This window comes from Mustelus asterias, chromosome 9, assembly GCF_964213995.1.
Source record: "Mustelus asterias chromosome 9, sMusAst1.hap1.1, whole genome shotgun sequence".
Classification (NCBI taxonomy): domain Eukaryota; kingdom Metazoa; phylum Chordata; class Chondrichthyes; order Carcharhiniformes; family Triakidae; genus Mustelus; species Mustelus asterias.
The window spans coordinates 135,401,046-135,425,639 of record NC_135809.1 but is presented as its reverse complement, the minus strand read 5'-3'; the positions used below and the strand labels follow the sequence as shown (position 1 = coordinate 135,425,639).

The window sequence follows — 24,594 nt, the reverse complement described above, 5'->3', positions numbered from 1 at the left end:
TCGGAGCGCTGCTCCTTCATCAGGTGAGTCGCCTGATAAAGGAGCAGCACTCCAAAAGCTCGTGCTAACAAATAAACCTGTTGGATTTTAACCTGGTGTTGTGAGACTTCTTATTAAGATAAACAACCCAAGCCTATCCAATCTCTCCTCATAACTGCAATTTTCAAGCCCTGGCAGCATGCTGGGAAAAGCAGCAGTTGGTGCTTTGAACCATATTAATATTACTGAAAAGAGAGACATGTTGTCAAAACTTTTTGTCTTGCAGTCATCAGGGTAAATATAAGAACCTCAAATTATCAGCACTCTTTTCTCCTGCAGTATAAATTATTGTGATTGTTTGAACTTTGGCTTTCTTGTGTTTGTCCTGGTGAGTGCAAGATGAAAAACTTCAGCAACTTCTTTTCATCAATATTCAAGCTTTTTCACTAATCGCTCCAGCACAGGGGTTACGAGGTGGCACGGTGCAAAGTGACAAAGAGGCAGAGACAGAGAGGCTAATTTTCATACAGAATACACATTGCTGAATAAATATTGCACAGAGTAATTACGTTCAACCAGAAACACTGCTCAAGCCACATTAAGACAAATAGCACTACCAGTGATACTGGGATCTGACAACTGTCATACAGCCCTCAATTTGCCTCCTACCTGTCCTGGACAGATAGGCTAGCCACGCATTTCAGGGCAACACAGTGGTTAGCACTGCTGCCTCACAGCGCCAGGGACCTGGGTTCGATTCCCGGCTTGGGTCAATGTCTGTGCAGAGTCTGCATGTTCTCCCCGTGACTGCGTGGGTTTCCTCCGGGTGCTCCAGTTTCCTCCCACAGTCCAAAAACGTGCTGGTTAAGTGCATTGGCCGTGCTAAATTCTCCCTCAGTGTACCCGAACAGGCGCCGGAGTGTGGCGACTAGGAGATTTTCACAGTAAGTTCATTGCAGTGTTAATGTCAGCCTACTTGTGGCACTAATAAATAAACTTAAACTTTAAAGGTTTGCTTGAAAATTAAATGTGGCAGCCACTGACTGGGAGCTTTTAAAGAGAATAGGCTTGCCGACCAGCTATGTTTTCAGCATGGCTAGGGCAGAAGCAGATGAAAATCACCCGCAGAGATACAGAGATGACAAGAACAAATGGAACCAACTTACTCTTTTTACCAGTCCTGTTACTGTTTTCCGCTTCATCCTCTTAGCTGGAAGGGCCACAATTAATCAAATTGTCCACAAGTCATAGTCATAACTTAAATCAACCCCTTGTTGTACAATTACCTAAATTCATCCTTCGGCCTTCCTCCAAGATTCTGGTTGGCAACTTGGCCTGAATACAATTCGCTCTACCCTCGTCACTCTGATCAAATAAAACATCAACACTCCAAATAGTGAGGTGATCTGGCGTAATTTATCTCAGGGATAAAACGTTTCAAGCAATTTTTACTGAAATCTTACTACAAACTGCTGTTGTGAAAGCTCTTTGAAATCAAAAATCTAACTATCTGTGCACTCAATGAGAAGAGCAGAAGTACCCTAAGGTTAAGTTCATAAGATATAGGAGCAGAATTAGACCATTCAGCCCATCAAGTCTGCTCCACCATTCGATCATCGCTGATATGTTCCTCATCCCCATTTTTCTGCCTTTTCCCCATAACCTTTCAACTCATTACCAATTAAAAATCTGTCTCACCCCTCCTTAAATTTACTCACCGTCCCAGCATCTTTGGGATAGTGAATTCCACAGATTCACAACCCTTTGGGAGAAGTAGTTTCTCCTCAACTCTGTTTTAAATCTGCGACCCTATTTGAACTATAGGATCTCCCTAAGATACTTTCAGGCCAAGTGTAATGTTTGTGAAGATTGGCCAACGAGTGCCTTCTCTTAAAAAGGTGATGAGATGGTTAGCAAACAGAAAATCAATGCAACAAAATATGCACATTTTCAAAAGGAAAATAAACTGGCTCCGTAAAAGGACATCAGCTGCTTGGAAAAATAACTGTTTAGTCAGCCTTTCACTCATTTGTGAAATAGAAGGCATAATCAAATCAAAGAATCGTAACCAATAGATAATGCGTTATTATGGAATATGTTTTCAGCTGGCTGCTAACTTCACTGGGTTTATATTCATTTAATTTTTCACTAAAATTGACAAATGGTATAACTCATCCAAGGGGTAATTTTGTGAAATAGTGCATCTGGCTGACCAGGAATTCAAATGTAATCTACCCACAATATTCCCTCTGCACACTGCCCACACCCAAATTCCCGTTCGCAATCGTTTTTCTGCCTCGTGCTACCACCGGGAGGCCTCGCCTCCTGGGAGCACATATCTGAAATTTAAAGCACATTTGCGAATTACTTTCGGGCCATATCGCACGGACTCCTGAATTTCCGATATACATCGCCGAGGCTCCCAATTCTACAAAACTACCCTTTTCACATTGTCACGAAAATTGACACACAATACTTTGTTACCTGCTCCATAACATTTACAAGCTTTTTTTACTCTTTCTTTGCAACCATTAACAAAAATTGTACTCAACATTTCAGACTTGCAGAATTTCCTGTTGAATATTGCTGCTCAGTCAAGTTGAAGGTGAAGGACACTGGATAATAGAACTCACTAAACACCTACGCCAGAATTCTACTGCCCCACCCGCCACGGAATCGGAGCGGGCGAGGACAGGACAATGGAAATGCCCATTGACCTCGGCGAGATTTTCCGGTCTCATTCGAGTAAGGCCGCAATACCCTCCACCCCTCAAACCCCACCTGTACCAGTAACAGTGTGATACAATTTCCAGCTAACCACAAAATTGACAAGCTGTGCAGTCAACTTCTTTCTCCATTATCCTGACAACCTGAAACCAAACTTTAATTAGTCATAGAGTTTTACAGCTCAGCAAGAGGCCCTTTGGCCCATCATGTCTGTGCTGGCCATCGAGCATTTATCTATTCCAATTCCATTTTCCAGCACTTGGTCCACAGCCTTGGATCTTTTGGCATTCCACGTGCTCACTTAAATGCTTTTTAAATGCTGTGAAGGTTCCCACCTCTAACACCCTTTTAGGCCGCGAGTTCCAAATTCCTATTATGTCCCTCATAATCTTGTGTCTCTCCATCATGTCCCCCATCAGCCTTCTCTGCTCTAAGGAAATCAACCCCAGCCTAACCAGCCTCTCTTCATAGCTGAAACGCTCCAGCCCAGGCAACATCCTGGTGAATCTCCTCTGCATCTTTTCTGGTAAAATCACATTCATCCTATAGTGTGGTGACCAGAACTGAACACAGTACTCTAGCTGTGGCCTAATGAACATTTTATACAGATCCATCATAACCTCCCTGCTCTTATTGTCTCTGCAAGGCAAGTATCCCAGATGCCTTTGAGCAGCCGTTGCCTCCGAAGTATGGCCCTTCCATAGTTGAGTCAGATTACACAAACGTGAAGGCAGCTGAAGGAGCCGCTGAAGGTTCTCACACCCCAGTTACTGCATTGACAGTATCTAAATTCAATTAATTTAATAGCCAGACACTCATCCACTGGGTCTAATTGAAGTAGATACACAAAGAGGTGAACAAGGTTGTTTCACTAAAATGTACCACTCAGTTACTAATGGGCAAACGTAAGTTCAGTCCTGCAGAAACCTCCTCATTTTCTCTCATGTTGTAGCTAAAACATCCACATCAATGACTGTCTGTACATTTTTTACATCTAAAGGAGTTTTCAATGGATGATAGAAATCATTCTAGTGGTTCTTAGTCCAGGTGCCTGGCTGTTTCTGTAGTTAAACATCAACTCGCGAGTTTATCTAATTGATTATTTGACCAGCAATTGTCTCGTACTGCGTGTCAGCCTTGACTCAGTGGGTTCAAGTTTCACTCCAAGGATCTGTGCGCATAATCCACGCTGAGAGAAAACTGCAGTGTCAGAGCTATTGTCTTTTGAGTGAGATGTTAATCCAATGTCTACCCTCTCAGGTGGAGGCCTCAATGAGCTCAGCACAGGAATTCTCCCCCCCCCCCCCCCGCCCCTTGCCCCACCCCACACCCCCCCCCACCCCCAGAGAGCTGTCAGCCAATCTGATTGGCCACCAGCTCTAGCAGTCTCAGCAGTGCCACAACTCAGTAGTGGGCGTTGCCGGGATTGCAAGCAGGCCCAGGAAAAAGGAGCCTAAATACCGGACTCCGTTAAGCCGGGACTGTCGAGTGGGGAGGGATTGAGCACTCTCGGGAGGGAGCAGGTAATAAGGAAGGCAATTGGAATGTTGGCACTCATCGCTAAAGGAATAGAGGATAAAAGTAGGGAAGTTGCTGTTGCAACTGTATAGGGCATTGGTGAGATCGCATCTGGATACTGCGCACAGTTTTGGTCCCCTTACTCGAAGAAGGATATAAATGGACTAGAGGCGGTTTCAGTGAAGGTTCACTACATTGATTCCAGAAATGAAGGACTTGTCTTATGAAGAGAGACAGAGCAGTTAAAACCTAGTCTTGCTGGAGTTTAGAAGAATGAGAGATCTAATTGAGGGATGTGAGATGCTAAAGGGGATTGACGGGGTAGATGTAGAGCACATGCTTTCCCTTTTTGGACATTCAAGAATTAAAGGCCATAGTTTTAGGATAAGGCATGGCAGGTTTAAAACAGGAATGAGGAGGAATTACTTCACTTAAAGGGTGGTAAATCTGTGAAATTCTCTATCCCAGAGTGCAGTGGACACCAGAACATTAAACAAATTTAAGGAGATAGTGGGTTTTTAATTAGTAACGGAATGGAAGGTTATGGAGAATGGGCAGGAAGGTGGAGATGAGGCCGAGATGAGATCAGCCAAGATCGTACTGAATGGTGGAACAGGCTTCAGCGGCTGAATTGCATACTCCTGCTCCTAGTTCTTCTGTTTTTATGTTGGATGGGAGAAGATGGGGTGTCAGGTTTTGAAGGCCAGATGCCTGGCAGGAGGGGAAATATGCACAAGCATATCGTGTGCGTACGCGATGACCCCAACGCACACAGAACACCTCACAAAGGAGGTACACCCTCTTCCTTCCCCGTCTTTCACCGGAGTTGGTGAGAAAGTGGCCAGCCCACTCAACGGTCTATAACTGCCATCAGTATTAGGGCAGCGGAGGTGGAATTCGGCCCTCAATTGCCCCATGATTGGTCAGTTAAGGGCCCCAATAGGCCTAAGGGTGTGCAGGCAAAAGCATGCTTTACTCACTGACCATATTTTTGGAAACGGGTTGGTGTTGGCGGGAAGGTGATGGGCTAACCCAGTACTCTCCACCCCAGCCACAAATACATCCTGCAGAGGGCGGTAGAGTCCAACCTGCTGACTCCAGTTCAGAGAAGAGGAGGGCACTTTTCCTGCTGAACAAACCAATACATATCCCTCAACCAACAAATTATCACATTGTTGCTGATGGGCTCTTGCTGTGAGAAAATTAGCTGCAGAATTTCCTACATTACAACAGTGACAACATTTCAACACACACTTAATAGGCTGAAAAGCACTCTCAGGGGTCCTGTGGATGTGCTAAGTCCTACGCAAAGTCTTTCATTCCTTTTGTCCACAGGATTATTCTTTCACATTAGTCCCGCACTCGCACTCTGACCATAACTGTGGGAAATAAAAGACAAGGTGACGTGAGAATACAGAATTAGAAGTGAGATGACCCAGGTATGAGAAATATGAGCTGTCCCTTCCACCTCACAATAGTTTCAGATGATGGTGGGGATAAACAGAACCAAAGGAGTGTTTTATTATGCAGCCTTTACTCTCCCCTATAAATTTTGAGGAATAAAATATATTTAAAAATGAAATGTCAGGTATATCTTTCCAAGTGCATCTAACAAGTAAGTATTCTGGCCATTTAATGAAAAGGAAGAAGTTAGTCCTTGCACATTCTTTTCAAACTGGAAATCCAGTCATTTGTTCTCAGTAACATTGAGCTTCATCACTGAAAATGATTTCCATTCAATGAAGAAAAAATTCCATTTGCTTTTGTGAAAATAGAACATTGATATCCTATTCAACTCATACTTTCCTTTTTTTTCATGGGATGCGGTTGCCGCTGACTCAGCCAGCATCTATTGTCCATCCTTAATTACCCTTGAGAAGGTGGTGGTAAGCCACCTTCTTGAACCACTGTAGTCCATGCGGTGTAGTTACACCCGCAGTGCTGTTCGGGAGGGAGTCCCTGGATTTTAACCCAGCGACAGTGAAGGAATGGCAATATAACTCCAGGTTAGGATGGTGAGTGACTTGGAGGGGGAGCCTCCAGCTGATGGTTCCCAGGTATCTGCTGCCCTTGTCCATCTAGATGGTAGTGGTTTCACATTGGACAGATGTTGTTGCAGGCGGCTTGATGAGTTGCTACGGTGAATCTTATACGTGGTACACACTGCGGCCACTATGCATTAGTAGTGGAGGGAGCCAGTGTTTCAGGTGATGGATGAGGTGTTGAGTTTCTTGAGTGATATTGGAGCTGCACTCATGCAGGAATGTGAAGAGTATTCCATCATACTCCTGATTTGTGCCTTGTTTGATTTGATTTGATTTATTATTGTCACATGTATTAGTACACAGTGAAAAGTATTGTTTCTTGCGTGCTATACAAAGCATACCGTTCATAGAGAAGGAAAGGAGAGAGTGCAGAATGCAGTGTTACAGTCATAGCTAGGATGTAGAGAAAGATCAACTTAATGCAAGGTAGGTCCATTCAAAATCTGATGGCAGCAGGGAAGGAGCTGTTCTTGAGTCGGTTGGTACGTGACCTCAGACTTTTGTATCTTTTTCTCGATGAAAGAAGGTGGAAGAGAGCATGTCCGAGGTGTGTGGGGTCCTTGATTAGTAGTCAAGTGACAGGCTTTGTAGGGTCAGGGGATGAGTTACTCACTGCAGAAGCCCCAGCTTTTGACATGATCTTATAACCACAGTACTTATATGGCTGGTTCATTTAAGTTTCTGGTCAATGGTAACCCCCAGGATATTGAAAGTGGGAGATTCAGGAATGGCAAGGCCATTGAATGTTGAGGGTGGATGAACAGATTCTCTCTTATTGGAGATGGTCATTGTTAGAGTGGCACTTGTGTGGCACGAATGTCACTTGCTAGTTATCAACACAAGCCTGAATGTTATCCAGGTCTTGCTGCTTATTGACATGGACTGCTTCAGTATGTTTGAAGATGTAACTAGACACATAGACGAGGGAAGAGGGGTAGATGCAGTTTATATGGATTTCAGCAAGGCGTTTGATAAGGTGCCCCATGTGAGGGCTTACTGAGGAAGTGAAGGGGCATGGGATACAAGGGGACATTGCTTTGTGGATTCAGAACTGGCTTGCCCACAGAAGGCAGAGAGTGGTTGTAGATGGGTCTTTTTCAGCATGGAGGCCAGTCACCAGTGGAGTGCCCCAGGGATCTGTTCTGGGATCCTTGCTCTTTGTGATTTTTATAAATGACCTGGATGAGGAAGTGGAAGGATGGGTTGGCAAGTTTGCTGATGACATAAAGGTTGGTGGTGTTGTGGATAGTGTAGAGGGATGTCAGCAGTTGCAACGAGACATAGATAAGATGCAAGACTGGGCGGAGAAGTGGCAGATGGACTTCAACCCAGATAAGTGTGTGGTGGCTCATTTTGGCAGGTCGAATAGGATGGAAGAATACAATATTAAGGGTAAGACGCTTGGCAGTGTGGAAGATCAGAAGGATCTTGAGGTCTGGGTTCATAGGACGCTCAAAGCAGCATTGCAGGTAGAGGCTGTGGTTAAGAAGGCGTATGGAATACTGGCCTTCATCAATAGAGGAATTGAGTTTAGAAATCGGGAGATAATGCTGCAGCTGTATAGGACCCTGGTCAAACCCCACCTGGACTACTGTGCCCAGTTCTGGTCGCCTCATTACAGAAAGGATGTGGAAGCCATAGAAAGGGTGCAGAGGAGATTTACAAGGATGTTGCCTGGATTAGGTGGCATGCCTTATGAGGATAGGTTGAGAGAGCTAGGTCTTTTCTCCTTGGAGAAGCGAAGGATGAGAGGTGACCTGATAGAGGTGTATAAGATGTTGAGAGGGATTAATAGAGTGGATTCTCAGAGGCTTTTACCCAGGATTGAAATGGTTGCCACGAGAGGTCACAGGTTTAGGGTGCTGGGGAGTAGGTACAGAGGAGATGTTTGGGGTAAGTTTTTCACTCAGAGGGTGGTGGGTGCGTGGAATCGGCTGCCAGTAGTGGTGGTGGAGGCGGATTCGATAGGGTCTTTTAAGAGACTTTTGGATAAGTTCATGGAAGTTAGTAAGATAGAGGGTTATAGGTAAGCCTACATGTTCGGCGCAACTTGTGGGCCGAAGGGCCTGTTTGTGCTGTAGCTTTTCTATGTTCTATCTGAGGAGTCGTGAATGGTGCTGAACATTGTACAATCATCAGTAAACATCCCCACTCTGTCCTTCCGATGGAAGGAAGGTCGTTGATGAAGCAGCTGAAGATGGTTGGGCCTAGAATACCAACCTGAGAAATTCCTGCAATGACATCCTGGGAACAACCAACAACCATAATCGTATTCCTTTGTGCCGGTATGACTCCAACCAGTGGAGAATTTTCCTCTGATTCCCATTGACTCCAGTTCTGATGCCAAACTGGGTCAAATGCTGCCTTCAGGTCAGGAGCAGTCATTCTCTACTTACCCTTTAAATTCACCCCTTTCTTCCATGTTTGGACCAAGGCTGTAATTCTATCCTCTTTTATTTCTATTGTTATTTGTTACAGTGGAAGAGATCTCAAATATGGTGATAAAAACACTTAAAGCAGCACAAGTGGAACCAGGTATTTCGAGAAAGTTATTCTTTTTCTCATGAATGTTTTTCACGGAATCAAGATTGTTGTTCTCAGTTACTAGACACTTCTTGGTAATTAATAACTGTGCTTTAGAAATGACAAATCACAAAAGCCTGGCAGTTACTTCAAGCAATTAATTTCTTGGACTCCCAACTTGGTGGTCCCAAACTCAAGTTCTCTCTGGCTTCCTGCCGCTCACCCTCACTCACTCACTCCATTGATAAATTCTGTCAGTTCTCCACTAGGTGGAGAGCAAACTCTGGACAAAACCGAGAATTCTAACTTGAGGGTGGGAGGGGAAATAAATCTGTGATTGTCCGACTTACCCTCCCGCCCCACTCCACACGTACCCCTCGTCAACCAGCCACAGAGCAGTGGAAAGGGCAGATATCGTCCACCCACACTCGTGTCCTTCCAGCTGGAGTTTGCACAGAGCTTTCAGGGGTGAAATACAGGATGTTTTGTCTGAACTCATTGGAGACTTAGAACGTGGAATCTTCACAAAGTTTCTGGCTGTATTGTTAGGGTCAGACTTACGTCCTTACTTCTCCCAATCAGTACTTACTGTTAACAAAATTAAACCATGTGTCAGATTACCTGTCAAATGTGCTGTGCATTTAAATATTATACACATAGGCCAAAACCTTGCTGGAGTTTACGCCGGTGAGATCTTGCAGTCCCACCAGAGACGCACCCCCACCGTGGGTTTCCAGTTGCGAAGGAACCCTGTTGACAACAGCGGGACCATAAAATCGTGCCACCAGAGAGCAGAGCACTGCCTCCCCCAACCATGAAACACACAGTGGAGGGGGGACGGGGGGAGCGGGAAATCCCACCCATTACTTTCAGAACAGTCACACTATTTCAGTACAGAGCCAAAATTTCATTTTCAATGGATACATACTAACGAATAGAAACAGGATGCTGAAAATCTGGTTATAACAGGCACGGCATTATGTTATGTACTGCCAGGCGACACTCTACACCTTCAGCTGGGCTTGCTTAGAACACAATTGGATATTGTCTTGTGTCCCGAGTACTGTCTTTGGAAATTACTGAAATGTCTGGGCTACAGATAGTTCAGATGACAAGGAAGGAGTGGCAATCCCAGCGGTACACAGAGTGCTATCAGTCAGCAGTCTACCTTTGGGAGTGCCAGAGGAACTGACACTCCTGGTTAAATACAAGAAAAAGACTCCCTGATTGGCCCATCAATTGACTCCTTAATCAGGGACTTGTTCCAATTATGAAGTGTCCAAATCTGAATTTATCATATATGCTTGGCAACAACTATAACTCCTTAATCAGGGAGTTCATATTCCAATTGGCCAACGTCAATGGCCTGATTGAGGTTATTATAATCCCCCCTCCCCCTTTCTTCCATTACAGCATTTTTAAAGAAAAATGATAAGAACATTCCAAGTATCCTCACTAATACTTCTCATTTTTCACAGTCTGGAAACGATTTAAGAATAATGAAAGAAAGGTTTATGGTCTAATTAGCCTAACATCCACTGCCAGGCAATGACTCCTGTCTACAATTAACAACAACTTAGATTTGTACAGACAGCATCTTTTACATAATAAAATGTCCCGAAGCTCTTTAAGGAGTATTATGAAACAATATATGAGATCAGGCCACATACAGAGATATTAGGTTACATTCAGTCAGATGGTCAAAAGAGTGATCAGAGAGGTAGGTCTTAAAGGAGGGAAGTGTGAAAGAGAGGCAGAGAGGCAACTGAAGGCATAGCAACCAATGGCGGAGCAAGTAAAATTGCTCAAGAGGCCAGAATTAGATGCATTCAGCTATCTGGAGGGTTTTGGGGCTTGAGGAGATTATAGATATATCAGCAGGGTGGGCGGGGCGGAGGGGGGAAGAAGCAGGTTGGGGGCTGTGTGGGAGAGGCCGTCTTTGCATATGATAACAAGGATCAGAATTTTTAAATCAGGTTGCTGCTTGAGCAGGAGACATCGTAGCTTCATAGGTTAGCAAGTACAAGGGAGTACAAGGCTGAATCGGATTGGCGCAAGTTCAGTCATGGGATGCTGAATTTTAGATGACCTTAAGTTTATAGAAGGTTGAATGTGGGAGCCAGCCAGAAGTGTATTGGAATAGTCGAATCTATAGGTAATGGAGGCACAAAAGAACATTTCAGCAGCTGATGAGTTGAGACAGGGGCAAAGCAATAATCTCTCCCTCAATGTCAACAAAGCAAAGGAGATTGTCATCGCCTTCAGGAAGCGTAAAGGAGAACATGCCCCTGTCTACATCAATGGGCACGAAGTAGAAAGGGTCGAGAGCTTCAAGCTTTTAGGTGTCCAGATCACCAACAACCTGTCCTGGTCCCCCATGCTGACACTATAGTTAAGAAAGCCCCACCAACACCTCTACTTTCTCAGAAGACTAAGAAAATTTGGCATGTCAGCTACAACTCTCACCAACCTTTACAGATGCACCATAGAAAGCATTCTTTCTGTTTGTATCACAGCTTGGTATGGCTCCTGCTCTGCCCAAAACCGCAAGAGACTACAAAAGGTCATGAATGTGGCCCAATCCATCACGCAAAAACCAGCCTCCCATCCCATTGACTCTGTCTACACTTCCTGCTGCCTCGGCAAAGCAGCCAGCATAATTAAGGACCCCACGCACCCCGAATATTCTCTCTTCCACCTTCTTCCGTCGGGAAAAAGATACAAATGTCTGAGGTCACGTACCAACCGACTCAAGAACAGCTTCTTCCCTGCTGCTGTCAGACGTTTGAATGGACCTACCTCGCATTAAGTTGATCTTTCTCTACACCCTAGCTATGACTGTAGCACTACATTCTGCACTCTCTCCTTTCCTTCTCTATGAATGGTATGTTTCGTCTATATAATGCGCAAGAAACAATACTTTTCACTGTATGTTAATACATGTGACAATAATAAATCAAATCAAATCAAATCAAATCAAGCTGGATGACGTACAGAGGTGGAAGTTGATAGAGGCCTGATAATTTAGCAATGGCGGAGGAGTCCAAAGAGATGGCGATAGGGTAGAGTTGGGTGTCATCAATCTACACGACAAAACCAACGCTGTGCTTTCAGATGATGTTGTTAAGGGGCAGCACCTTGATGAAGCATTGGAGGAGGCAAAGGCTATATTGCATGGGCACACCTGAGGCAATAGTGTGGGAGTGGGAAGAGAAACTATTGCAAGTGATTTTATGGCTATGATTAGATAGATAAGAATGGAACCCTAATCTGACGGATTCAAACACGAAGCTCCAGGAATGATGGGTATATATTTAGGAGGTAAAAATATGTTCACTTTTCCAAGGAAAGAGAGGTTGAAGATGGGAGAACACTTTGCAAGGATGGTGGGGTCATGGAGAGAGGGGATAATGGAGTTGTAAAGGAGAGAGAGAGAGAGACAGTACCTGAAAAGTAGGGAACTGTTAATTATATTGGCCAACATGAGGATCGGATGAGAAAGTTGGGGGATCAACAATTTATTGGAAATAGGGATGAGTGGGTGGGAGATGGGTGTCATGGCCAAGCGGAGCTCTGAGAAGACATGAGGGAAGATAGGAGAGAAACTCGGGAAAGTTGAGGGCTAGGGCTGGGGGAGCATGACAGAACATTTGGCCTGGTGGATGAGTGGATGTGAGGGATGCAGCAGAGGCAGCTGATCAAATGTCTCAAAGATTTCCTTGCACTTATTTTTGGAGTGGGGGGTGGAGGGATGGGGGGAGAATTCTTTGAGAAGATGGTTTGCGGTTAAGGAAAGAAGCAGGTAGTTATGTTTGCATTCGAGTCTGAACCCGGAGAGTGAGCAGTTTTCACAGGCAAGGGCAGGACTCAGTAGAGTTTTATTTAGTCCGGCCAGATCTACTGGTGGACGGTTACACCAGCTATCCACTACATCCTTTCTTGTCTGTGTCCTCTGGACTTAAGGAAGTGGAGATGAAGGCTTTACCCAAGGAATGGCCAAGTAATTATTTTATTAAAGAAAGAATGATTGGCCACTTTTTATTTTTTTTTCTGCTCATCAGAGCGAGCACAGATAAATGTGCATAGGGCATGTCATGTCTGATGAACCTCTGTGACATTTCTGAAGTGGAGACTACGGCAGACGACTGGGGAGAGTCTATGGAGCTTTCAGCAGACAGTTTGTTCAAACCCTCATGAGGAATTGTTACCTCAAGCTGAAGTGCAGGGAACTGAAGGCAAATTATTAACCTGGGGATTGTTGTATGGCAGGAGGAAGTGAGTGGAGATTAATTGGTAGACTGGGGCTGGCAGAATCTGTGTTGAGGCCTCAACTATTCACTATATTAACAACTTAGATGATGGGATAAATAGTCACACACCCAAATATGCCAATAACAAAATGCTGGGGGGGGCATTGTAAACAGTGTAGATGGAGGCATAAAATTATAAAGAAATATTAAAAGGTTATGCTAATGAATTTCAATGTGGCCAAATGTGAGGTTATCCACTTTAGAATTTTCGAAATGGTGAAAAGCTAGAAATCAGTGGATGGCCAAGATAGATGGAGGTACAAGTACATGAATCATTAATATCTCCCAGGCGAGTGCAAAAAATGATTACAAAAGCCAATAAACTGTCTGTTGTAATAAAAGCAAAATACTGCGGATGCTGGAATCTGAAACAAAAACGTAAAATGCTGAAAAATCTCAGCAGGTCAGACAGCATCTGTGGGAAGAGAATAAAGCCTACGTTTCAAGTCCAGATGACCCTACGTCAGAGCTGGCTGTTATATTTGGGGGATTAGAATATAGTGGGGTAGAAATCATGCTTCAGCAATGCAAAAAATGGGTCACACCTGGGGTGGGATTTTCTAGACCCTCCCACCAATGTCCATGGGGAGATTTAGGGGGTCTCCCAGGGCATTGTGAAATCGGGGCGCCATTCCAAAATGACGCCTGGCCACTTTGCATCAACTCATCGCTCTCCCAAAAAATGATTGAGTGTGGGATAATTGCAGCCCAGACCACACCTGAGAGACTGGCATGGATCACTCTGTTTTTCTCATATTCTGACAGTTTTTTGGAGGGAAAATTCTGCCCACAATTTCTGCTCGATGGGGAGGTGCGGATTAGAACATAGAACATAGAACAGTACAGCACAGAACAGGCCCTTCAGCACACGATGTTGTGCTGAGTTTTATCTGAAACCAAGATCAAGCTATCCCACTCCGTATCATCCTGGTGTGCTCCATGTGCCTATCCAATAACCGCTTAAATGTTCCTAAAGTGTCTGACTCCACTATCACTGCAGGCAGTCCATTCCACACCCCAACTACTCTCTGCGTAAAGAACCTACCTCTGATATCCTTCCTATATCTCCCAGCACGAACCCTATAGTTATGCCCCCTTGTAATAGCTCCATCCACCCGAGGAAATAGTCTTTGAACGTTCACTCTATCTATCCCCTTTATCATTTTATAAACCTCGATTAAGTCTCCCCTCAGCCTCCTCCGCTCCAGAGAGAACAGCCCTAGCTCCCTCAACCTTTCCTCATAAGACCTACCCTCCAAACCAGGCAGCATCCTGGTAAATCTCCTCTGCACTCTTTCCAGCGCTTCCACATCCTTCTTATAGTGAGGTGACCAGAACTGCACACAATAATCCAAATGTGGTCTCACCAAGGTCCTGTACAGTTGCAGCATAACCCCACGGCTCTTAAACTCCAACCCCCTGTTAATAAAAGCTAACACACTATAGGCCTTCTTCACAGCTCTATCCACTTGAGTGGCAACCTTTAGAGATCTATGGATATGGACCCCAAGATCTCTCTGTTCCTCCACAGTCTTCAGAACCCTACCTTTGACCCTGTAATCCACATTTAAATTAGTCCTACCAAAATGAATCACCTCACATTTATAGGGTTAAACTCCATCTGCCATTTTTCAGCCCAGCTTTGCATCCCATCTATGTCTCTTTGCACTCTACAACAGCCCGCCACCTCATCCACTACTCCACCAATCTTGGTGTCATCAGCAAATTTACTGATCCACCCTTCAGCCCCCTCCTCTAAGTCATTAATAAAAATCACAAAGAGCAGAGGACCAAGCACTGATCCCTGTGGCACTCCGCTAGCAACGTGCCTCCAGTCCGAAAATGTTCCATCCACCACCACCCTGTCTTCGATCAGATAGCGAGTTACCTATCCAATCGGCCAACTTTCCCTCTATCCCACACCTCCTTACTTTCATCATAAGCCGACCATGGGGTACCTTATCAAACGTCCATGTATATGACATCAAATGCCCTACCTTCATCAACATACTTAGTTACCTCCTCAAAAAATTCTATCAAATTTGTGAGGCATGACTTGCCCTTCACGAATCCGTGCTGACTATCCTGGATTAATCCGCATCTTTCTAAATGGTCATAAATCCCATCCCTAAGGACCTTTTCCATCAATTTACCAACCACCGAAGTAAGACTAACCGGTCTATAATTACCAGGGTCATTTCTATTCCCTTTCTTAAAGAGAAGAACAACATTCACCACTCTCCAGTCCTCTGGCACCATCCCCGTTGACAGTGAGGACCAAAGATCAAAGCCAAAGTCTCTGCAATCTCATCCCTTGCCTCCCAAAGAATCCTCGGATATATTTCATCAGGCCCAGGGGACTTATTGACCTTCAGTTTATTCAAAACTGCCAGTACATCCTCTCGCCGAATATCTATTTCCTCCAGCCTATTAGCCTGTAACCCATTCTCTTCCTCAAAAACATGGCCCCTCTCCTTGGTGAACACTGAAGAAAAGTATTCATTCATCACCTCGCCTATCTCTACTGACTCCATACACAAGTTCCCACGACTGTCCTTGACCGGCCCTAACCTCACCCTGGTCATTCTTTCATTCCTTACATAAGAGTAAAAAGCCTTGGGGGTTTTCTTTGATCCGACCCACCAAGGACTTCTCATGCCCCCTCCTAGCTCTCCTGAGCCCCTTTTTCAGCTCATTCCTTGCTAACTTGTAACCCTCAATCGAGCCATCTGAACCTTGTTTCCTCATCCCTACATAAGCTTCCCTCTTCCTTTTCACAAGACATTCCAACCTCTTTCGTGAACCATGGTTCCCTCACTCGGCCATTTCCTCCCTGCCTGACAGGGACATACCTACCAAGGACACCCAGTATTTGTTTCTTGAAAAAGTTCCACTTTTCATAAGTGCCTTTCCCTGACAGTTTCTGTTCCCATCTTATGCCCCCTAATTCTTGCCTAATCGCATCATAATTACCTCTCCTCCAATTGTAAACCTTGCCCTGCTGTACTGCCCTATCCCTCTCCATTGCAATAACAAAAGACACCGAATTGTGGTCACTATCTCCAAAGTGCTCTCCCACAACCAAATCTAAGACTTGGCCCGGTTCATTTCCCAGTACCAAATCCAATGTGGCCTCACCTCTTGTCAGATTAGGAGTGCTTTGTTTAAATATTGGAGGTGGATCTCTCAGGAGTGAGATTTGGAAACACTTCAACAGCTGCGAGAATTTTGAACTATTTTCTGCAAACAGTATTTGATGTTGGGTCTATCTGAGATTCCTTTCATTTTTTAACCAAAGTTTTTATAGGATTATAGAGCAATGATGGGTATATGGCGCTAGGTCACAGATCAAACAAGATCTTATTAAATGGATGAACAAACTAGAAAGGCTAAAATGTTCCTATTTTTCTTCCTACTTTCCTATAAAAAAACTCATGCTTTATATTTTCCAAGAGTATTATCTATAATTCACATATTATTACAATTTGTTCCTATTCACTTTAATTTGCATGTATTTTCTGACTCATTAATTTACAGGCGGCACAGTGGCACAGTAGTTAACACTGCTGCCTCACAGCTCCAGGGACCCGGGTTCGATTCTCGGCTCGGGTCACTGTCTGTGTGAAGTTTGCACATTCTCCCCGTGTCTGCCTGGGTTTCCTCCAGGTGCTCCGGTTTCCTCCCACAGTCCAAAGATGTGCGGGTTAGGTTGATTGGGCATGCTAAATTGCCCCTTAGTGTCCTGGGATGCATAGGTGAGAGGAATTAGCGGGATAAATATGTGGGGTTGCGGGAATAGGGCCTGGGTGGGATTGTGGGCGGTGCAGACCTGATGGGCCGAATGGCCTCCTTCTGTACTGTACAGATTCTACGATAATAACAACGAATTGCACAGGAATTTTCCATGGCATCTGGAACTCTCCAAACTCCAAATTAAAGTTAGAAACTTTGGATGGATCGAACTTACATTGCAGAATATTTACCCAGGACACATTAGAAGGATCAAAACTACTTCCATTTCATGGGTAACTATATTACTGACCCTCTGACTCCCCATTGGAACCTCTACCCCTCCCCCAACTATCCCCCTCACCCCTGACTACCCCTGACCCCTCCCACTCCACTCCCACTCTCTAACTACCTCCCCCACAATCACCCAAACACCCTTATCCTACCTTAGCCCCTCGCTCACCTATCTTATACATGTTACAGGATCATAGAATCATTGCAGCGTGGATGGAGACCATTTGGCCCATCATGTCTGCACTGGCTCTTCAAACATACCTTCTCTCCTAGCTTGTCAAAGTGGTAATTAAACTTTCAGGAATACAGCAGAAGTGCCATGAAAAAAGGGAGTGTGGTTTTGATCCCCCCCCCCCAACCGCCCCCAACCCCCCCCACCCCCCCCTCAAAAACCGCCCCCAACCCACCCCCCTCCCCCCCCCCCCCCCAAACGCTCTTGCATTAAACTGAAGGACTCCAGGAAATCCAACAGTACTTGTCGTTCCATGGAATATTCGGCCCATTTATTTAAGTGTGGTTTTAATTAGATAACGTACTAACATGCACAGTCCTTCCCCCTTTTTAAAAAATCACCAAAGGTCTTACAGCTGCATACTTCAAAACCATTCCTGGACAATTTGCATACAGCTGGATCGGGACTCTGCTGCACACTCTATGTGTCCTATCACAAAGACTGGAGACCAATCTCTTTTCAGACCTCTTTTGACAGACTAAGCAATATGAAGTTCTCTGAACCAAATGATGTGTACTCACAGATATCTCTTTGTGATTCAGACAGACTTGCTGTTACCATTTCATGCATGCTGTACATGAGTTCACATGATCCAAGAGCAAACACTTCAATGAAAATCCATTACATTTCCAGAAATAATGGGATGCATCAAATGAAAATATTCCAATGGTTTTAAAATAAAACACTGAATACATTTATCTTTACTCTGCAATAAATAACTATTAGATTGATTACATTCGCATTTTGTGTATAATCAATCTAATTAAATCGCTACAAAAAGCTTCAAAAATGTTTTGAATTCTGCACCAAAAATAATTAAAAATGTAGTTATCCATAAAATTTTATTGACAATTATGTTGATGCAAAATAGACACAAAGATGATGTATACAAATACATTGTGACACAGTCTAACTTATTCATACCTAAATTAACCATGTTCTCATCTTTAAGCTGAAGTACATAATTATAGATTGAGTCATGGAGATAGAGAGTGAGGAAGCTAAAATCTATCCTTACATTTCAAATGGCAAGCACCACAAACAAAATTTCAAATGGCTCATCTCATCTGATTTTGTTAACTCTATCATGGGATGTGGGAGAGTTGCTGGCTAGGCCAGCATTGGTTGTGCATCCCAAATTGCCTTTGAAATGGCAGTGACATCTTGAACCAGTGCAGTCCATCTAGTGTAGATAGACCCATAGCGCGACTGGAAAGGGAGTTCCAAGATTTTGACCCAGTGACAGACATGGTATTGTGTGGCTTGGAATGGAACTTGCAGGTGATGGAGTTCCCATGAGTCTGCTGCTCTTGTCCTGCTAGGTGGTAGAAGTCACAGATTTGGAAGGCGCTGTCAAAGAAGTCTTATTGAGTTGCTGCAGTGCATCTTGCAGATAGTACACACTGCTGCCACTGTGCATTAGTGGTGGAGGCAGTAAATGCTTTAGGTTGTGGATGTGATGCCAATCAAACTGCCTGCTTTGTCCTGGATGGTGTTGAGCTTCTTGAGTATTGTTGGATCTGCACTCATCCAGGCAAGTGGAGAGTATTCCACCACAATCCTGACTTGTACCTTGTACATGGTGGACAGGTTGGAAGAGTCAGGAGGTGAGTTACCTGCAACAGAATTCCCAGTCTCTTGTTCTTGTAGCTGCAGTATTTATAAGAATGGTCAAATTCAGTTTCTGGTCAATGGTAACTCCCAAAGAAAAACAGTGAAGAGTGTACCCTCTCCACCTCCGCCCAATTCCCACTTAATTCAATTTTTCCAGGGTTCCTTGGTGTCACACTCAGCCGAATGCTGCCTTGGTGTTAAGAGCAGTCACTCCTTTTTGAATTCAGCTCGTTTTTTCATCTTTGGACCAAGGCTGTAATAAGGTTAGGAGCCGAGTGGCCCTGGTTGAACCCAAACTGAGCGTCAGTGACCAGGTTATTGCTGAGTAAGTGCCACTTAATAGTACTGTCATCAACACCTTCCCATCTTCCATCACGGTGTTGACGATCGAGAGCAGACTGGCGGGGTGGTAAGTCGCTGGGTTGGATTTGTTCTGATTTTGCTGACAGTACATACCTAGGTGATTTTCCACATTGTCCAGTAAATGTCAATGCAGCTGCTATGCTGGGACAACTCGGCTAGGGCCACAGCTAGCTCTGGAGCACAAGTCTTCAGTAATATTGCCCAGATTAAATACTTGATGCCCCGTTACAAATCACATATTCTCCAGTCACAACATGAGGAATGCTAGTCCAAAGGAAAACTAAAATTATGCTGAGTAAAGGCACAGGAGTTATTGCGATGTTGTCACTGCAGAATGGTACTGACAGGATGATTCCCAGGAGGGTATAAAATGGGAATTCTTTACAACCCTAACCTGGAGTTATAAAGGAATTAACAGTCAGTTGTTTGTGTTTAAAAATGAGCATGTTAATAAATGGTGCATTCACCAAGCAGCAAACGCAAAGGTCCATCATAATTATCAGTGAGCAGGGCTTTTTACTGCAATGCTGACACTGGATCACTACCACTAAGAATTGCTTTGCCACTATGTGGCTTTGACACTATCACAGTTACTAGGACTGAAAAATCACTATGCCAGTGGTGCGTTTACCATGGCTTCTACATCTCATGATGCACTTGAATTTGTGTATCACCAGATCATTACATTACTGACTATTAACCTGTCGGCAGTTAGCTGGAAAGGTGTCTGAACTACAAGTAAATCTGTTGTTGATGTTGTTCACTGGCTACGTTATCAGCATTTCGGATTATCGGTAGTTATATACCAGCAGAAAGGACTGGAATCCGAAAGTAATCCCAAGGATGTACAGACTCTGCTTACAATCAACAAAGAAATTTTAAAAAGCATTGGACTTAACCAACCACTATAAATTGATCATTTAAATATTGCAGAGCAGCATTAGCCATCTTGAGGATTGCAGCTTTTTATTTGGATACTAAGAGAGATTTAGTTGCTTTATTCAATGTTCCTTTATTATGCAGCCTTTGATTGGATGCTTTGAATTTAACAATTTGATACTGATGGGTGATAGAAATGATAAATCGGTAGCACATTCACACAGAAAAACGCCTCGTGTCCCAGACAAGCTCTAATTTTGATTGAGAGTTGCACAAAACAATCACGTGCATTTTGTACATTCTTTTAGACAAAACTATATTTTAATTAAATAAGGGAAACAGATTAGAATATTTAAGGACTGCAAAACTTTACAGAGATGAGTGCAATTTAAGTGGGGAATGATTTGCCAATATCATCAGGATAACAAAAAAACATGTAGACTGTGCCTCATCCCAGAGACAAAACATCCCAGAGCTCAGCACGCAATGAATTTCAGTGCAGTGACCATTATTTAAAAATCTGATGTTACTCAACATGACATCAGCAAACCAAAACAAAATCCAAAAACATTAAATCCAAACTTATTTTGATGGCCCATCACACCCTAATATGGTCATCCAATTCCAAAACCGTACCATCAGCTATACAAACATACAACATGCTTGTTGATTCTTCAGGGTAACATTGTCATTGCTTTCTCTTCCAATGTGTACATCTTCACATCATGGTTAGAACCGTAAGTACAAGTTAGAAAATGTGCTCATGTTAAACACAACATTGTCAGGTTTTTTTTAAAGTGGTGTTAATCTTAATCTGGTCAGCCCCTCTTGGATAAAATCTGTTCTGGCAACACAGAATCAATCCCATTTAATGTCAGTTCATTCAGCACAACAACACCACGGACATACTTACCATTCCAAAATTCAGCTAACCAGAATCAATATATTGCTTCAGATCACAAGCCTGTTCTATTCAGTAATGCCAGGGACAGGAACCAGAGAAAACAAATTGAAGACAATTGCCAAAAGAGCCGCTGATTTTTTTTTACCCAGCGGTTTGTTGTGGGAAGGTCTGCCTGAAAGGCTGGAGGAAGGAGGTCCCATGATGACTTTGGAGAGGGACCTGGATTAATACTCAAAGAGAAACAAATACAAGAGTGTGTGGACTGAGGAAGAAAATGGAATCAATTGGAAAGCACTTCCGAAGAGCTGGTACAGACAAGGACTCGGAAAAAATAGCTACCTATAAATCCCTATAGTGCAGAGGGAGACAATTTGGCCCATCGAGCCGACACCAACTCTCTGACAGAGCATCTTACCCAGGCCGTATCCCTGTCACTCCACATATCTGCCCTGGCTAATCCCCACACCTATGCTAAACGGCTATTCAACGTGGCTAATCCTCTAACCTGTACATTTTTGGAGTGTGGGAGGAAACGGGAGCATTCGAGGAAAACCCACACAGGCACAGGGAGAACGTGCAAACTCCACACAGAGGGAGAGCTGAATAGCTTGCTGTGTTGTATGACTCTTTGATTCTGGGAAGTTACTGCCTGGGGATATCTGTGGAGTGACTGTAATGAAGCTGTGGAGGGTGGATAGCGGTTCATTGAGCAGGCAATTCTGAAAACACGGCTTCAGATATGGAGCCAGCAGTGCAGTGGTGAAATCCTCAGTTCGAGAATCTGAGGCACTGCTCAAACTGCCTCTCTCCTTCTTCCCCACACTCAGCAGTCAGAGAGGGGAAATGCTCAGAGAAAAGCGCCGCTTGTTTCCTGCACATTCTCCACTAGGGACTGCCAAGCTCTGTCTGAGAGAGTTCAGCACCGCAAGAGGCAGACAGCAACTCAGACTAGTGACCTCCAGTCACTGAGCAAAGCAACAGCCCACACAGCAGCTGGCAGGACCTGGGGACCTGGCTGCAATCTCGGCATGGGGAGGGGGGCTTGTTCCCTGTATCCCCCTCCCTCCGTCCCTCCCTCCCAATATGGATGGCACTCCACAGATCTCTGCAATTCTCACCCTGGCTTTGCAGGTGGCAACATCCAATGTGCTTCCTCTGAATAAAGCCGGCCTTTGGCTGGACTCGTCCCCGGCAGAAAGCAGTGAAGCCCCCCCACCCCCACCCCATTCCCCTCAGTGAATACATCCAACCAGATTCCCGAGTTATTCCTGCCAATGCCACCCCCCTCCCCCCCCAAGCCAGATATTCCTCCCAGCTCACACACACAGACTTGACTTTGGCAACAGGAATAAAACTAAGTGCAGACTGCAAATGGGGATTGATTCTCAACCCAGTCCACACAGCCAGGAGTGAATGATCCATCCGGAGTCATCCCCCCCCCCCCCGAACAAAAATAATAATAAATAAATCCAAAAAGGAAAGTTTCCTGATGACACAGCACCCCAGCTATTCTGTTCCCCGAATGAATAGAGCTCCAATCAGCCCCAATTAATTGTCTGGGATTTGAGCCTGAGTTTAGCACCACATTATCTCTCCAGAGCCCAAAAAGAGGCATTATCTCTCCAGATGAGAGTCCAGCACTGACTGGCTTTCCAATGTGAATATTGATACTTCACTGAGTTAAAACACTTCCACTGTACAGCAGCCACACATTCTCAAACTTACCACTCCAGTCGGTCATCCTGAATCTTCGCCCCAGACATTAAACACAAGAACCCTCCCTCTTCCAAAAAAGAATCAGACTGCCTCCTCCTCCTCTCTCTGTGCCTCCTGAGGGATCAAATCGCGGGATGAAATCAGAGAGCAGTTGAGGCTTTGTGAAGTTAGGTGGCTGAGCTGTCTGGCTGGGGTGCCCACTCTTTGTACAGCCCCTTCCAATGCTGCAGATGGTCACATCTTCTCTCTCCCGGGAATGGAGAAGGGGAGAAGGGGTGGGTGGGGAGGGGGGGGGGGGGTTCAAAAATACAAACACCACCGGGCGACTGTCACAGTGTTGGCATTGCAATCCAAATCTCCCCTGGCACCAGTCCCGCTCCTTTGCACAGGGGAGGTGCTGGGTGCAGGAAGAGCGGGGGTGATCCAGGTCTCTCTCTCTGCTCTGGGACTCGCTGCAGTCAAAGCCGTGAATCTGCCTCCTGCTCTCTCTCTCTCTGTGTCCACATCCAAACCCCGGCTCCGAGTGCTGGGGGATTAGTCTCTCTGTCTTTGCACCGTGCTCTGCCCCGCTGCCTCCAGTCCAACTTCACTGGGGTGAGAGCGGGGGGGGGGGGGGGGGGAGGCTGGAACAGCAATGTGAGTGAGTGTCAGCTCAGTGGAAGTCTCCCCTCTCACTGTGAAAGCTGCAAACACACAACCCAGTTTGCTGCTCTTACACTCTGGACGCCTGCGCATTGAAGGGATGGAATTATTGGGCAATTTACAAGCATCCTGATTTTTTTCCCTCTCAATCCCAATAATTCACCAGCAAACCCAAAACTGGCTGCTGTTTGCAAGTTCCAGCTTTAAAAATAAAAGCACATCGATTGGAAATTGAAACTTGTGTCATTTTCAGCCTTTATTGTATAAATTGGACATTCCATGCTGAATAGTTACGCCAATAACACCCCAGCCTTTCCGCAGGTGATTGATTTAGCTTTGCAAATACATCCAGAAAGTATTTTAACTTAATAAACAGGTCTTTTTAAAAGACGGTGATGTGGGGGGAGCTGATGGAATTAACTTGTGTGTCGCTGCAAGGCAGGGGTTGAATCTGAGTCTGCCTCATTCTAATTCCACTCTGCAATACAAGACCATTGGCTGTCCCGGGAGAATGTCCAGTGATACTCCGACCACACACAGCCAGGAGACGAGGAGCTCTGAGCAGCCCAGGTGAGTGTCTCCTGCTCCAAAACACAAGCGTTCTTGCTGAAAGGACCTGAATTTGAATAGCAAAAGGGGGGAAAAATTGCCCTCTTGGCCCCAGAAAGCTGGTACCCAAGTTAAACCAGCGCACACACATATTGAGACTGATTCTGCTGGAGCTAGCTATCCTCAATACAATCCCAAATCTGCCACAACTTTTGAGGACCCCCCCTGATTCTGAATGTTGCTGCTTTCGCAGATCAAGAAGGTCCTCTGGCTCTCCTTTGCACCGGGATCTTAAATCCTGACTTATGTGTGTCACGTCTCCCTGTTAAAGGAGCAGTTTATATGTGCTGTGGGGACATATTCAATCGTGTGGAACTATTTGTTCGTGACTTGTGCCTCACAGATGGGGATGTTACATTTGGGTTGAGGAAAAACGGAGCTGATAATGCTGGCGTGCCTTTGTTACAGAGTGGGTGTTCCCAATGTCTGAGGGAACACACATTTATATATATATATATATTTAACAAGTCACTTTACTGTGTCCAAAAGAGAAAATGCTGGAAAATCTCA

At 44.7% G+C, this 24,594-nt stretch overlaps 1 long non-coding RNA gene across 1 annotated transcript in view; it reads right to left on the bottom strand.

The window, feature by feature from the left end:
* LOC144499210 (uncharacterized) overlaps nucleotides 1-23,328 on the bottom strand; it is a 313,266-nt gene extending 289,938 nt beyond the window's left edge. The window contains exon 1 of the long non-coding RNA XR_013498794.1: nucleotides 22,843-23,328. This is a non-coding gene — a long non-coding RNA (uncharacterized LOC144499210). The remainder of the gene's footprint in view (nucleotides 1-22,842) is intronic.
* Between the last annotated feature and the right edge of the window lie 1,266 nt (nucleotides 23,329-24,594).